Source organism: Uranotaenia lowii, chromosome 2, assembly GCF_029784155.1.
Source record: "Uranotaenia lowii strain MFRU-FL chromosome 2, ASM2978415v1, whole genome shotgun sequence".
NCBI classification, from domain to species: Eukaryota; Metazoa; Arthropoda; class Insecta; order Diptera; family Culicidae; genus Uranotaenia; species Uranotaenia lowii.
Window position 1 is genome coordinate 7,070,774 of NC_073692.1, and position 15,004 is coordinate 7,085,777.

A 15,004-nucleotide genomic window follows, 5' to 3' on the forward strand; every position below is an offset into this window, starting at 1 on the left:
TGAGGTGAGTTTCACCTCGAAGAGGTAGAAGTTACCTTTTTGGTAACATTTTATGGAAAGTCATTTTCCATTCTTGTTATGATAATTTTTGTAATTGTAATTTATGTTAAAAATATTAAATATTTAATTTTACAAAACTAAATTATTTTGTAACTTGAAGGTTTCCGTAAATAAAAATTACAATTAGGGGAGATGGGGGCATAATGGCCACCTTAAGGAAAACGCTTATTTAACCATAGAGAACAGCTGTAATATGTGAATTACATCATTGTTTCGTGTTCAGACACTCAAATAGTCTATTGCCTAATTGGATGAAACTTAAAAAAGTAGATAAAAACGTTTAAAAATGCATTATAAAAATTTTTGCCAAAAGCTGAAAACCAGTCACTGTAGAGGCATAATGAGAAAACCCCGAGGCAGTATGAGCACCATTAATGAAGGCATAACGAGCGTTTTCTGCCGGGGATTCTAGCAGCAAATTCGACTCAATGAAGTCAACTGAGTAATAAAGCTACAGCTTGACTTGAATCGTCTGACGATTTGGCCTATTGGTAAGACGTCGGAGAGGTAATCAGTAGGCTCGAGTTCGATTCCTGGTCGAGGTGATTTTTTTTCTTTTATCATTCATGATCATGATTGCACTAAACGGTGAGGCGTAGATTCATCAAACAAAGCAATAACAAAATAATCTAGGTCTGTTTGTAGAATTCAAAGAATTAACACATGCTCATACATTATGTTTCTGGTGTTTTGTTTGACGGATGATGCTTTGATGCTATTAGCCGTATAATGTAAACATAAAACAAATCAATCATGAATGGTATGTGCGAAAACAAAATCCCCTCGAACAGGAATCGAACTCGAGTCTACTGATTACCTCTCCGACAGCTTACCAATAGGCCAAATCGACAGACGAAACAAACCAAGCTGTAGCTCTATTATTCAGTTGACTTCATCGAGTTGAATTCGCTGCTAGATTCCCCGGCAGAAAATGCTCATATTCCTTTTGTGCTCTGTTCGCCTCTAGTGAACAAATTAAAGTAAAAAAGCGTTTTAAAATTGATTGAAGTGAAAAATAAAAATTTTTTTAATGTTGAAAATTGAGAAACAATGGGTGGTATGAAAAAAACTTAGTAATTGCTTTTGCTAAACTGAATCGAGCAGTCGAGCAGTCGCTTAAAGCAATTGCTTCGGTTGTTATGAATAAAGTATTTTTTGACAGCTGTTTTCTCAATCAGGAGCTTTCACTTTTAGAACAAGCTAGTTTGGTATGAATAAAGCTCAAATCTGAAGCAATTGCTCGACAAATCTCATAGCAATTGCTTTATTTTCTAAGCATGCTCGGTAGCAGACTTTTCCAATTAAAAATTCTTTAATAACGTCATGAACTTATCAAATTAGCAATATTTCACTTCAAAACAATTCAAAAAGGTATTTTCAACATGCATAAAGAAAAGTCGAAGTGATAACCCAACTTTTTTCATATTCCTGTCGTTGTATAAAATCATTCGTCTAAGATAACAATAAACAAATCAATTAGTAAATATTTCAAATTAAAAAAAAACCGGCTATAGTGGAAGAAGTCCCAATTGGCTCAAAGTAAGAAATAAATTGTAATAATTTAAAACATTATATAGATCTCTCATTTTTATATAATTTTTTATAATCCTAAGATTTAAAAAATAAATCTAAATTAAAATGCGCGCCGTTTGCCTATTTTTTTATACATCGGATTATCCCGATCCGAATACATGTGGGAGAACTTATGATAAATATTAAAGTTAGGCCATTTTTTGTTTGACAATATTCGAATATGTATTCATTTTTCTTTAAACATCAACATACGAGCACGCATTAACAAAAAATTCCGGTCGTTCTTACACGCACCACCCGCTTCGTCGACTTCAAGGCTACTTTAGCCGTACTTTTCAATTTTTTGATCGTCTTCTTTCATTTTACTTTAGAAAACTTCAGATTCTGCTGGTTGGATAGCTCTATTTTTCGAAGCAAAAGCTATGTTCTAAGACTTTAGTACACATCCGCTAAGCAAATGTTTATTCATACCAAACTAAGCAAATGCTTTGGACTTTTGCTTTGATTGATTTCGAGCTAAGTAAAAGCTACCGAAGCAATTGCTAAACCTTATTCATACCACTAAATGTGTAGATCATGTTGCAGTGCGTACACTGTAAATTTTTGTCTCGATTTCCAGCAAAAAAAATTGCTGGAAAAGTTCAGCAATCCAAATTTTTGCTGGAAACCAGTAATCGGTTTTCAAATTGCTGGATTTTTCAGCATTCGGTTGTGTTCTTGTCATTTTTGCTGAAAAATCAGCAATCGGTTTTCAAATTGCTGGACTTTCCAGCAATTGACCTAGTTTGCTGGAAAATCAGCAATCGAGTTGTCAATTTGGAGTTTGTTTTTGTTTCGTACTCTGAGGTAAGATTCTATTTCACAAATTTTGGTCAAATTAATATAATTATTTTATTCTCCTTTATATTCTAGCAACCAGATAACAAGTCAAGGGTGAATTTTTATTGGACAGATAGATATTCTCTAAAATATTTTAAACAAAACTATTTTTACAGGTGGGAGATGATCAACACTTTGGCACAAAGCTGCCAGCCCAGAGCCGGTGTTATAGAGTATTTATAAAAAAATATCGTGTTTCTGGTAATAAATACATATCACTTTATTGAAAATGGGAGGAAATAATTGTTTTTATTGTTTATTATATGCACCGCCAGTAATCAATATTTAATTTTGAATTAAAACATAAATTTGATACTAAATACAGCCGATGTTGTTGGAAGAAATAGCTGGTTTCCAGCAATCTGGATTGCTGATTTTCCAGCAATTCGAATTGCTGGAAATCAGCATTAACGTTTGCTGTTTTTTCCAGCAATTTAAATTGCTGGAAATTTTGCTGGAAAGTCAGCGAGACAAAAACCAGCAAAATTTTGCTGGTTTCCAACAAAAAAAAATTTGCTGTGTACATTTCAGATCAAGATTCAAGATGATTTAATGGTCATAAAAGCTTATTTGGTGGTGCTCAAAAATTATAATATTATCTTATTTTTATGAAGGATTAACCACCGTAATTTTTGTTTGTTACTTTGATTTATCGGCCTAGCGGTGAAAAGTGATGTCCTTTTTAGTAGGGACATCTAAAGATTATGAAATTTTTATATAGATGGATAGAAGGTTAGAGGAAATGAAAGATGGTGAAAATGAGCGGGTAGAATTTGTCTAGAAGCATTACCATCACATACCAAATTTTTGTTCCTCACGAGCCTACTACTATGAAGTGGTAGATACAGATAGAGTTGCATCTACCACCACACATTAGTAGGCTTAGCGTGGTCCGCCCCACAAGCGAGAACTTGTAGTGCGGACGAACAAAAAGTAGTAGTAGGCTCGTGAGGAACAAAAATTTGGTATGTGATGGTAATGCTTCTAGACAAATTCTACCCGCTCATTTTCACCATCTTTCATTTCCTCTAACCTTCTATCCATCTATATAAAAATTTCATAATCTTTAGATGTCCCTACTAAAAAGGACATCACTTTTCACCGCTAGGCCGATAAATCAAAGTAACAAACAAAAATTACGGTGGTTAATCCTTCATAAAAATAAAATAACTTTGGCCAAAAAGAAATAAAAACACGACATCATAGCATCGGTGGTTGGTCACTATCAGACTATCGACCGTACCGTTTCGCATGCAAACCCCGCATGTAACGAATGCGAAGATAACAAACTGAGAAGACTTAAACATCGATAGATGCGTTTCTGAGTTAAAGGGAGCTTATCTGAGCGATCACATACCATCTTTTTGTTCGTCCGCACTACAAGTTCTCGCTTGTGGGGCGGACCACGCTAAGCCTACTAATGTGTGGTGGTAGATGCAACACTGGGTTGACTCAGCAAATTCGAACCGAATAGACGTGTGTTGCCAATTTTAGTAGAATTAAGCTGTGATTGTGCTATTTATTTTAGAATTAACCAATTTTGATCCGTACTACCAACTTGTTCGTCATTAATTTATTACCGTGCCGTTAAAATATAGTGTGTATTGAGTGGAATGAGCGTAAACAAAGCTGCCCCCGAGGGGGCAGCGGCTACAAACAATAATGATAACCTCAAACCAGTTCATACTCCGGACGACCAAGAGATGGTAGATATCATTAAAAACATGAATGACCAACATAATCAACCTGATCAAGTAAGTCAAAATGAACCAGAAATAGAACCGGTGAGAAAAGTATACCAGAAATTTAATTACTGCGAAACAGATAGTAGACCATACAGAGTTATTGTAGAGAACACAGACCTGAAAAGAAGAAAATATATTAATAGGCTTCAAATTGGGATTGTATTGAATCAATTAGGCTTCGACAAATGTATTGACGACATAAAAAAAACCGGACGTAATAAAGCTACTGTTTATGTTGGAAACATGAAGGATGCCAACAGATTAGCTGACTGTCAGAGTTTACTCTTGAAAGGATACAAATCGTACATCCCCAAAAAGTTTGTTACGGTAACGGGAGTTATTTCCGATATCCCTTTAGAACTGAATCCTAATGAAATTTTTGAAAATGTGATTTGTGATGTCAAAGTGGAATCAGTGTTCAGAATGACAAGGAGATATAACGAGGAAAGGATCCCAACCAACCGAGTAGGTATTGTGTTCAGAAGTAATATGTTGCCAAAGTATGTAAGATTGTTTTCAGTGAAAAATCGAGTCGAACCATTCATACCACGTCCTATTATATGTTTTAAGTGTCTTAGGTACAACCATCTATCCAAAAACTGCCAAAGTTCCGTACTTAGATGTAATAACTGCACTGACGAAGCGAATGATGGACACGAGCCATGTCCAAAGATAGCATATTGCTTTCACTGTAAAAAAGAGGGCCACATTACCACGGACAGGACCTGTCCCCAGCGCAAAAAGGAAACGGAAACACTAGCGATTATGGCGAGACGAAATGTGACGTACCAAGAGGCGAGAGAATTATTTAATATTCCAACAATCAATCAATTTGATGCACTTAGAAACGCAGAAGACTTCCCCGCTCTACCTGAAACCTTTGCTCAGGTATTAGCTAGTGGAAATCAAGGGCGATCAACAAACTTTAGAAAAATGAACGAATCTACAATAAATTCAAAAAACAATTTCCAGAAACAAAATAAACAGTTCACAAATAATAGAAATACAAAAACAAAAGAAATGGAAGAAGAAGAAGCAGGGGTAGCTAGTTTATTGGGTATGTCTAAGAGATTTTTTGAAAAAAAGGAGGCTTGAAGAAGAAGAGGGAGAACAAATTAGCAAAAGAGTTAACAACAATCATCGCACTTCGGAAGCTGATAGATTTAGACACGAAATTAAAACACAAATTGTAATGAAACAAGACCATGAAACGTTGATTGCAGGTATAATAGGAAAAATTGCTAAGATCCTTCAAAATCATGGTATAGCAGGCGAAGAAATTACAGCCAGCATTGTTGGGGAGCTGAAAAACATTGCTGGAGGCCACAGAGATGGCACATAAATAAATATAACCATGGATAACAATTTTAAAATTCTTCAGACAAACATACAAAGTTTAACAAAAAACAAAAATGAACTTATACATGAAATAAACACAAATAAATTCGAAGCCGTACTACTTACAGAGATCTGGGTAGATCCAAACAATCTCAATTCAAAACGATACAACATCTCTGGATTCCACAATATATTAGCTCCACGTGAAGATGCCTACGGGGGAGTTGGAATATATCTAAATGACCAGATTCATTTTAATAAAATCAAATTGACATCTACAGAAAAATTCGAAACATTAGGAATTAAATTGACCAAGTTAGACTTTGTGTTAGTTGTTGTCTATGTAAATCCTCGTTTAAGCGTCCATGAACTCAAAAGTGCCGTTACAATTTTATTTCAAGAACTAAACAATTATAATAAGGTAGTCATAGGTGGAGATTTCAACAGTCATCATGAGATATGGGGATGTCAAACAACTCAAGGAAAAGGTAGAGCAGTACATGAAGCTATTGTTGATTCAAATTTTGTTTTACTTAACACTGGTGAGAAAACGTATATTCCTGGAATTCTTAATCAAAACTTTAGTGCTATTGATCTCTCATTATGTACAGCTAACTTGTACAGTAACACCAAATGGACAACACAACAAAAATCTTTTGGAGGAAGTGGTCACCTATTTGTGATCATTTCTGTGAATTTGCAATGGAGGAGAAAAGCTAAAACTTACTTTGATAGAAAAATGATAGGAGAACAAATTGCCAAAATACAACATTGGGAATTTGAAGACCTACAAGAACTCTCAGGAAAAGCTAAAAATATAATAAAAAACAATAAAAAGATAAGTGACCATAATGCAAAGTATTATTGGAGCACAGAATTATCTAAACTATATACAGAAAAACAAAATGCACTAAAAAACTATCATACCTCTTGCAACAGCAATAACTTAATACAATGGAAAAAAGCTTCCGCCAAATTCCAAAAGGCTAAACTAGTTCACATTAGAGAGAAACTACAAGAATTGTCATCATCAATAGATCCTCTTAATATGAAACAAAATTGGAAACTTGTTAGGGGATTAAAAGGATCTTCTGTTAAAAATATAAAGGTCAATTGCATCAAAGAACATAGTCAGCTAGCTAACGAGTTTCTACTACTAAATTTTGGAGAAAGTAGAAGAGAAACCATAGCTCCTCCACATGAAAGGACAAGAAACAACATAATAGATACAGACCCCGTTCGTTTTTGGCAACATTCGATTTTGGCAACATTCGATTTTGGCAACATCCGATTTTGGCACATGTGCCAAAATCGAACGGTTTTTAGAAACAACATTACTTTTAAATTTTCGTTATAACAGAATCAATTGAATTTAGACAAACACCATAAATACGTTTTTATGTTCTAAAATGGTGATAAAATGCAACAATAAAAACCAAAGATTTTTCAAATTTTTTTAAAGTACTCAAAAATGACAAAAAGATAAAAAATTCAAAAAGTTAAAAAACAAATTCAAACAAAAGACTGAATATGACAAATAACAACAGAAAAATTATGAAGAATGACAAAAACATAAAATATGACAAATGAAAACAAACATTATAAACGAAACAGGAAAAGTGCAAAATGCATCGAAAACATGATGAAAAAATAAAAAAAATGACTACAAATGGTCGGAAATTGACTAAAAATAACGTTTTCGATAATAATGATAGATATTTTGTAAAAATAACTGAAAAATAATATGAGAAAAAAACCGTTCGATTTTGGCAACATTCGATTTTGGCAACACAAAATGTACGGGCGTGTTGCCAAAATCGAACGGGGTCTGTACAACTAAATGGAAATCCATTATAAACAAAAAACCCAAAAGATCATCTCCAGGAACAGATCATCTAACATATGACATGCTTCGAATGTTAGATTGGAAAAGTACAGCGAAAATTATTGAAATTCTAAATGAAATCTGGAGAAAGGGTAGCCTACCAGATCACTTGAAAGAGATTAAGATAATACCAATACTCAAACCAGACAAACCACCAGAAGAAGTAACATCTTTCAGACCGATAGCATTACTCTCCACCATAACAAAAACCCTCAACACCGCGGTACTAGAAGATATTAACAAAACTTTATATACATCAAAAATACTACCTGATACTTCCTTCGGGTTTAGAAAAAATATGTCCACAGAGAACTGCGTGGCATATGCCACTAACTTTATCATGGAAAGCAAAAGAAAAGGAATGACAGTAATTGGAGTATTTTTTGATTTTAAAAATGCTTTCAATTCGATAGATGTCAGCCAACTGAGAGATATAATGACGTCATATAATTTTAGTCCTGATTGTATAACATGGATATACAATTTTCTAATTAATAGAAAAACTATTATCCACACTGAAGAAGGACCAGTGGAACATGTAGTTTCAAGTGGATTACCGCAAGGAGATGTTCTTTCCCCTACACTCTTCAATATATATACTTCAAGCCTCCATGAAACAAACCTCGACCCAGATGAAGCTACCCTTCAATTTGCAGACGATTTTTTGAAATTGATCAGATCAAAAAACGAAAACCAAGCTTTTATAAAAATGCAAAGAAGAATAGATTTGTTCGTTAGAAAAGCCTCAGATTTAGGACTCGTCATAAACTGCGCAAAAACGAAAGCTATGATTTTTAAAAACAGTGCGAAAGTTATTAATCTAAAAATAAACGGCGAAACACTAGAAACAGTAAGGAACTATAAGTACCTGGGTATTACCCTAGACCAAACATTAAGATATGGCATACATATAAAAACAATGATTGATAAGATACACGATAGACAGAAAATGCTCAAAGTCATCGGAAGTATCAAAAATGGAGCAAACCCTCGTGTTATGATGCTATACTACAAAGCTCTGTATGGAGGTTTCCTCAATTACGGTTCAATATTTTATGGAGGAGCAAGCAAGACTTACATTGAGAAGTTAGAGGTTACAAATAGACAATGTCTTAGAATTGCGACAGGATGTTCAAAGTCGACACCTATAAACACACTGGCAGCAATAGCAGGAGAAGGGCCCTTATACCTCAAACGGATCTATTTAACGAAGAAGAGAATATTGCAACATGTATATAGGAATGACTTGATTGCTCAGCAATTACAAAGTTTAGACCAGCATAATGTAACTCACAAAAAACAAAACACTTATCTGGAACAAGTATATCTTGAAAACATGAATGAATTTCAACAGATATACTTACAACACACTACGAACAACCAAACTCCCAATGTTTTAATCTTGGACCAGATACCACAAACACAAATAAGGAAAAAACAACAGTCAGCGGAAGTGATGAGGAAAGAAGTTATACACATGCTAAACACTCAATACCCAACATACACACAAATATACACGGACGCATCAAAACACGAAAACAAATGCGGAATAGGAATATTCGAAGAAGATGACAGTAAAGAAACTAGTATGCAATTGGATAACGAAGTCTCTATAACCACAGCTGAAATGATTGCTATCAAAACCGCACTGGAAAACGTAAACACAATTATAGCAAACAGGACATTAATTCTTACAGATTCCCAAGCATCATGTAGAATCCTAAATCAGCAATTAGAAACAAACGAATTCGATGAACTTACCTTCCAAATAATAAAACTAGCCGAATCGAAAAAAGCAACCATACAATGGATTCCTGCGCATATGCAAATCGTGGGTAATGAAAAAGCAGACACTGCGGCTAAACAAGGGCTGTCGAGCCCATGCATACTAGTGAATAAATCACGGATCAGTGATAAGACACTGAAAGCAAAAAATGAGTGGTTAAATTCAATCAACAGATGGTACCAGGAGTACGTACATACATCACAGAAAGGTTCGAAATTCTACCGCTTTCAAGCAGCTTTTAACCGAAAACCATGGTACTGGAACAGCAAACTGAAAAACACAGAAATTAGAACCATGAATCGAATATTAAGTGGGCATGATTATTCACCCTATTGGCTTGGTATAATGAGAGTTCGTAACTCAATATACTGCGAGCTCTGCGAAGAACCGTTCACAACCGAACACATCATCCTATATTGTATACAGTTTAACCATCTACGGAACTATCACGATTGGGACAAATTTACCAATCTTCTAGAATTATTTCGAGATTTCGATGAAGCACGTATGAAAGAAGTATTATCTTTTTTGGAAAAAACGAAACTAAAAATTTAATATAAATTGGCAACACTTATTCACACGCTGAAAGTCAGTCAAAAAGTCGAAATAGTGGTGTTATAGAGTGACATTCTCTGGCCATCAACATAAAACGAAGAAGAAGAAGAAGAAGATGCAACTCTATCTGTATCTACCACTTCATAGTAGTAGGCTCGTGAGGAACAAAAATTTGGTATGTGATGGTAATGCTTCTAGACAAATTCTACCCGCTCATTTTCACCTCATTTCCTCTAACCTTCTATCCATCTATATAAAAATTTCATAATCTTTAGATGTCCCTACTAAAAAGGACATCACTTTTCACCGCTAGACCGATAAATCAAAGTAACAAATATAATATTATCGTCACTTGAGAAACTAGCTGATTATTATTTAATATTTCTGTAAAGATGAAAAGGATATTTCTTTTCTGGTTAAAAATTAATACTATGGGTAGTACGAAACAAGTTCTTATGATTTTTTTTTTTAAGAAAACACGTAATTATGTAGAAAAAAGGAGTGCTCATTATGCCCTGGGTGCTCGTTATGCCCTCATCTCCCCTACAATTACTTCGATTTTTAAGCATACACGGAAAATAATAAAAAAAAAATTTACCGAGATAGCGAGGTGAACGCTTGTGAAAGCCAAAAAGGTAACTTCTAAATCTTCGAGGTGAAACTCACCTTACAGCGAGGTAAAATTTACCTGAATCGAGGTTGGAAAAAAGTTATAATTCACCAAGAAAAAAAAAAAAGGTAAATCTTACCTCGTAGCGAGGTGAAGTTCACCAGAATTGAGCTGAATAAAAAAGTATAATTCATCTTGAAAAAAAAAAGGTAAATCCAAATAAGGTAAAACTTACCTCGTAGCGAGGTGAAATTGACCTGGATTGAGCTAAACAAAACGGTACAATTAATCTAGGAAAAAAGTAACTTTTGCCGAACACGTTTATTGAGGTTAAGCTGTTTTGTCGTTCAGGAAGGAAGTTTTGCTTCGTGCCCAATATGTGAATATTGGAACAGAATGGTATCATTTAGTTTTGCTGGTTCTCTTCATAATACTTTCATTCCGAGTGTATAGTTGCCAAGCGAAGCATGGTTTTTTGCAAGCGGATCTTAAAAAGCGGTTTTCTCTTAGTTGTCGATAGCTAGTGGTATCGATCGATATCGTCGGGACTCGTGGAGTTGTCTGGTTTGCCAGTGAAATCATTTTTATGGAAGATTTGATCGTTTAAAATTCCAATTTATAATTTAATTTTGTTCAGGCCATTGTTAGAAAAGCCTTTGTTCGAACCATTATTCTCTGTTCGGAACGAGAACTTCTCGAAAACTGAGTGACACCTCTCAGGAGTTCCCAGGAAAAAGTGCTTTGTTTTATCTTTGTGAAGAGTGCTTAACAAACTGATAAGAACATTGACATAAAAGAAAAGTAGAGGGGCTTGTGCTGCCCGATGGCAGGCACAAGCGCCCAGCCCGCGCTTAAAGCGCCAGATCCTATGCTTGATCAAAGAATAGTTGGCGAAAATCCATGCAGTAGACTCCCAGGCTGGATCGACCCTTTGGGCAAAGCAGGAGAACTTATCCTGTTGAGCCTTAGGTCAACTGGTGAAGACGAACATGGTAACCCTATCCCACTTCCGAAGAATCCATTCCTAATAGCTAGAACCATAGAAAATAATGTTGGTAAGATCGATGGTGCTTTAACTGAAGCAAAAGGGACGCAATACATCTTAAAAGTTAGAAATCCAGCTCAAGCAGAAAAACTAAAAAAGCTAAAACGGTTGATAGACGGTACCCCAATAATAATACAACCCCATAGCAAGCTTAACCACAGGCAATGTAAAGTGACTTGCCACGAAGCTGATGGTTTCAGTGACGAGGAGCTATTAAAGGAACTAAAATCTCAGAAAGTCATAGGCGTAAGGAGAATTCAGAGACAAGAAGGGCCCACCAAAATAAACACTCCGCATATCGTACTTACAATCGATGGAACAGTACTCCCAGAGTTTATCTTTTTCGGGCTTATCCGAACCAAGGTGCAAGTGTATTACGACTCTCCAATGCAATGTCGCCTGTGCTACCAATATGGACATACAAAGAATCATTGCCCCAATAAACCTATCTGCAGTAACTGTGCTGGTAACCATAGAGGTACCTGCACGAATGAATCAAAATGTATTCATTGCGAAGGTAACCACACATCTTACTCCAATATTTGCCCAAAACGCATTGAAGAACAGGAAATTATTCGGTTAAGAACAAATGAGTCTCTATCCATGGGCGAAGCTCGCAGAATCATCGCAGATCAACGACGTCGAAACACGTACGCTGGTGTTGCTCGTACCCTACAGAATAATGAATTGTTGAAACTAAAAGAATCCGAAGAAAACGCCAGAAAAGAAAACGTAGATCTAAAATCGAAACTTAAACAGTGGAAACAACACTCTCAACAAATTCAAGTAGCGCTTCAAAAACAAATAAAGGATCTACAATCGCAAATCCAGGCATTGCAAATGCAACTGGTAACTCCAAAAATGCTATCACAAACCAAAACGATGAATGAGCTCAGTAATCCGAAACCTGAATCAAGAGAACGTACCGTTGAAACTCAGAATGAACGTCCTAAGTCGCAAAGAAAACGTCAAACTAATAATAAAGACAGAACCGGAAGCCAGCAACATTCTTCCAATGGATCACCACCGCAGAAAAAAAATGATAGAAACATAAACCAAACCCCAAAAACCTCCAAATCTAGCAACCAACTGAAAGAAATCTCGTCAATGATCATATCTGAATCAGACCCTGATGACGATTGCGATGATGAATCTTCCTACACGGAAAATAATAAAAAGGTAAAATTTACCGAGATAGCCAAGGTAAACGATCGTGAAAGCCAAAAAGGTAGCTTCTACCTCTTCGAGGTGAAACTCACCTCACAGCGAGGTAAAATTTACCTGAATCGAGGTTGGAAAAAAGGTACAATTCACCGAGGAAAAAGGTGAATCCAAAAAAGGTAAATCTTACCTCGTAGCGAGGTGAAGTTCACCTGAATTGAGCTGAATGAAAAAGTATAATTCACCTAGAAAAAAAGGTAAAACCAAATAAGGTAAAACTTACCTCGTAGCGAGGTGAAGTTGACCTGGATTGAGCTAAACAAAACGGTACAATTCTTCTCGAAAAAAAGTGACTATTCGCCGAACCCGTTTATTGAGGTTAAGCTGTTTTGTCATTCAGGAACAAGTTTTGCTTTGTGCTTAATATGTGAAAATCGGAATAGAATGGTAAGTGTTTTCTTAGATATCATTTTGTTGTGCTGGTTCTCGTCATAATACATTGCTTTTGTTTCAGATCGACCCATAGAGCGATCCTCCACGTCATCCTCCAGCCGGAAAAGCCGAACCTGACCGGATCAGCCGAACAGAGGAGGTCATGAATGTACGCAACGCAGGAGTATTCAGCGGCCATGGCGGCTCGGAAGAACGCGAAGCCGAATTACCAGTCCCTATTTATCTCCAATAAATATAATTTTTGATAGAATTTTGTATTTTTTTAATTCTTATTGAAGAAACCAATCAAACCAACCAGCTTTTACCTTTTAAATCAGTAAATGGGAAAACGCTATTATTTACTATTTTGCTAGGTGAATTGAAAAAAGGTATAATTTACCTTTTTGCTAGGTGAATGAAAAAAAGGTAAAATTTACCTCGAAAGAGGGGTGGAAAAAATTCATCTCGCAAAAAGGTAAATTTTACCTTTTTTTTATTTTCCGTGTACGATTGTATAATAAAAAGAAACCTACACGGAAAATAAAAAAAAGGTAAAATTTACCTTTTTGCGAGGTGAATTTTTTCCACCCGTCTTTCGAGGTAAATTTTACCTTTTTTTCATTCACCTAGCAAAAAGGTAAATTTTACCTTTTTTCAATTCACCTAGCAAAAAGGTAGATTTTACCATTTTCTCATTCACCTAGCAAAATAGTAAATAATACCGTTTTCCCATTCACTGATTTAAAAGGTAAATGCTTGTTTGTTTGATTGGTTTCTTCAATAATAATTAATTAAAAAAAACACAATTCATGAAAAAGTTGGTATTTATTTGAAATAAATAGGGACTGTTACCTAATATTTATTTTTGAAATATATCACCGTGTTCTTTAAAAATTGTTGAGGCAAGTCCTTTGTTCGCCAAGCTTGTCAGGTCCGGCTTGTCCGGAATAATATCTGAAGGCTGACGGGAATACAACACGAAGCTCTGTGGGCCGATCTGAAACAAAAGCAAAGTATTATGAAGAGAACCAGCACAACTAAATCCAAGAAAACACTTACCATTTTGTTCCGATTTTCACATATTGTGCACGAAGCAGAACTTGTTCCTAAACGGCAAAACAGCTTAACCTCAATAAACGGATTCGTCAAATAGTTACTTTTTTCGAGATCATTTGTACCGTTTTGTTTAGCTCAATCCAGATCAACTTCACCTCGCTACGAGGTAAGTTTTACCTTATTTGGATTTACCTTTCTTTCTAGGTGGATTATACTTTTCGATTCAGCTCAATTCAGGTGAACTTCACCTCGCTACGAGGTGAAATTCACCTTTTTTGGATTCACATTTTTTTCTCGGTGAATTGTACCTTTTTTCATTCTTCGTTTCAGGTATATTTTACCTCGCTGTGAGGTGAGTTTCACCTCGAATAGGTAGAAGTTACCTTTTTGGCTTTTGCGAGCATTCACCTTTGCTGTCTCGGTAAATTTTACCTTTTTATTATTTTCCGTGTAGATATTTTCATTCAACACACCTGTCTCCTTTCAACAGTATAACCCTTTCCAAAGTCCTTCCCAAAAATTTTAGATAGCGAGAATTCCATATACCTTAGGAACCTTAGGAACGTCCACAAGAACCATTCTCGACAGTAACCACCAGAAACTCCCCATCTTCTAACCATAGATGATGTAGGTGACGTTTCCCAAATCGCACCTTCAATGCCTTTTCCACTCAAAACGGTTCGCCAAATCAAAAGTACCATGGCTCCAAGCCATCGAAATATTTGGTCAACATAATCCAGAGCATATCACTTCACTGGAATAGAGCTGGAATTATCGGAAATAAATTGAGGACAACTTAACCAATGAGACCAGGACTTCGTCTCACACATGGATCGATCGTTAACGACGCCGAGAAACATCTGCATTGATGTATAATAAACTTAGAAGTGAATCCAAATTAAAATAACATTTGAAACAA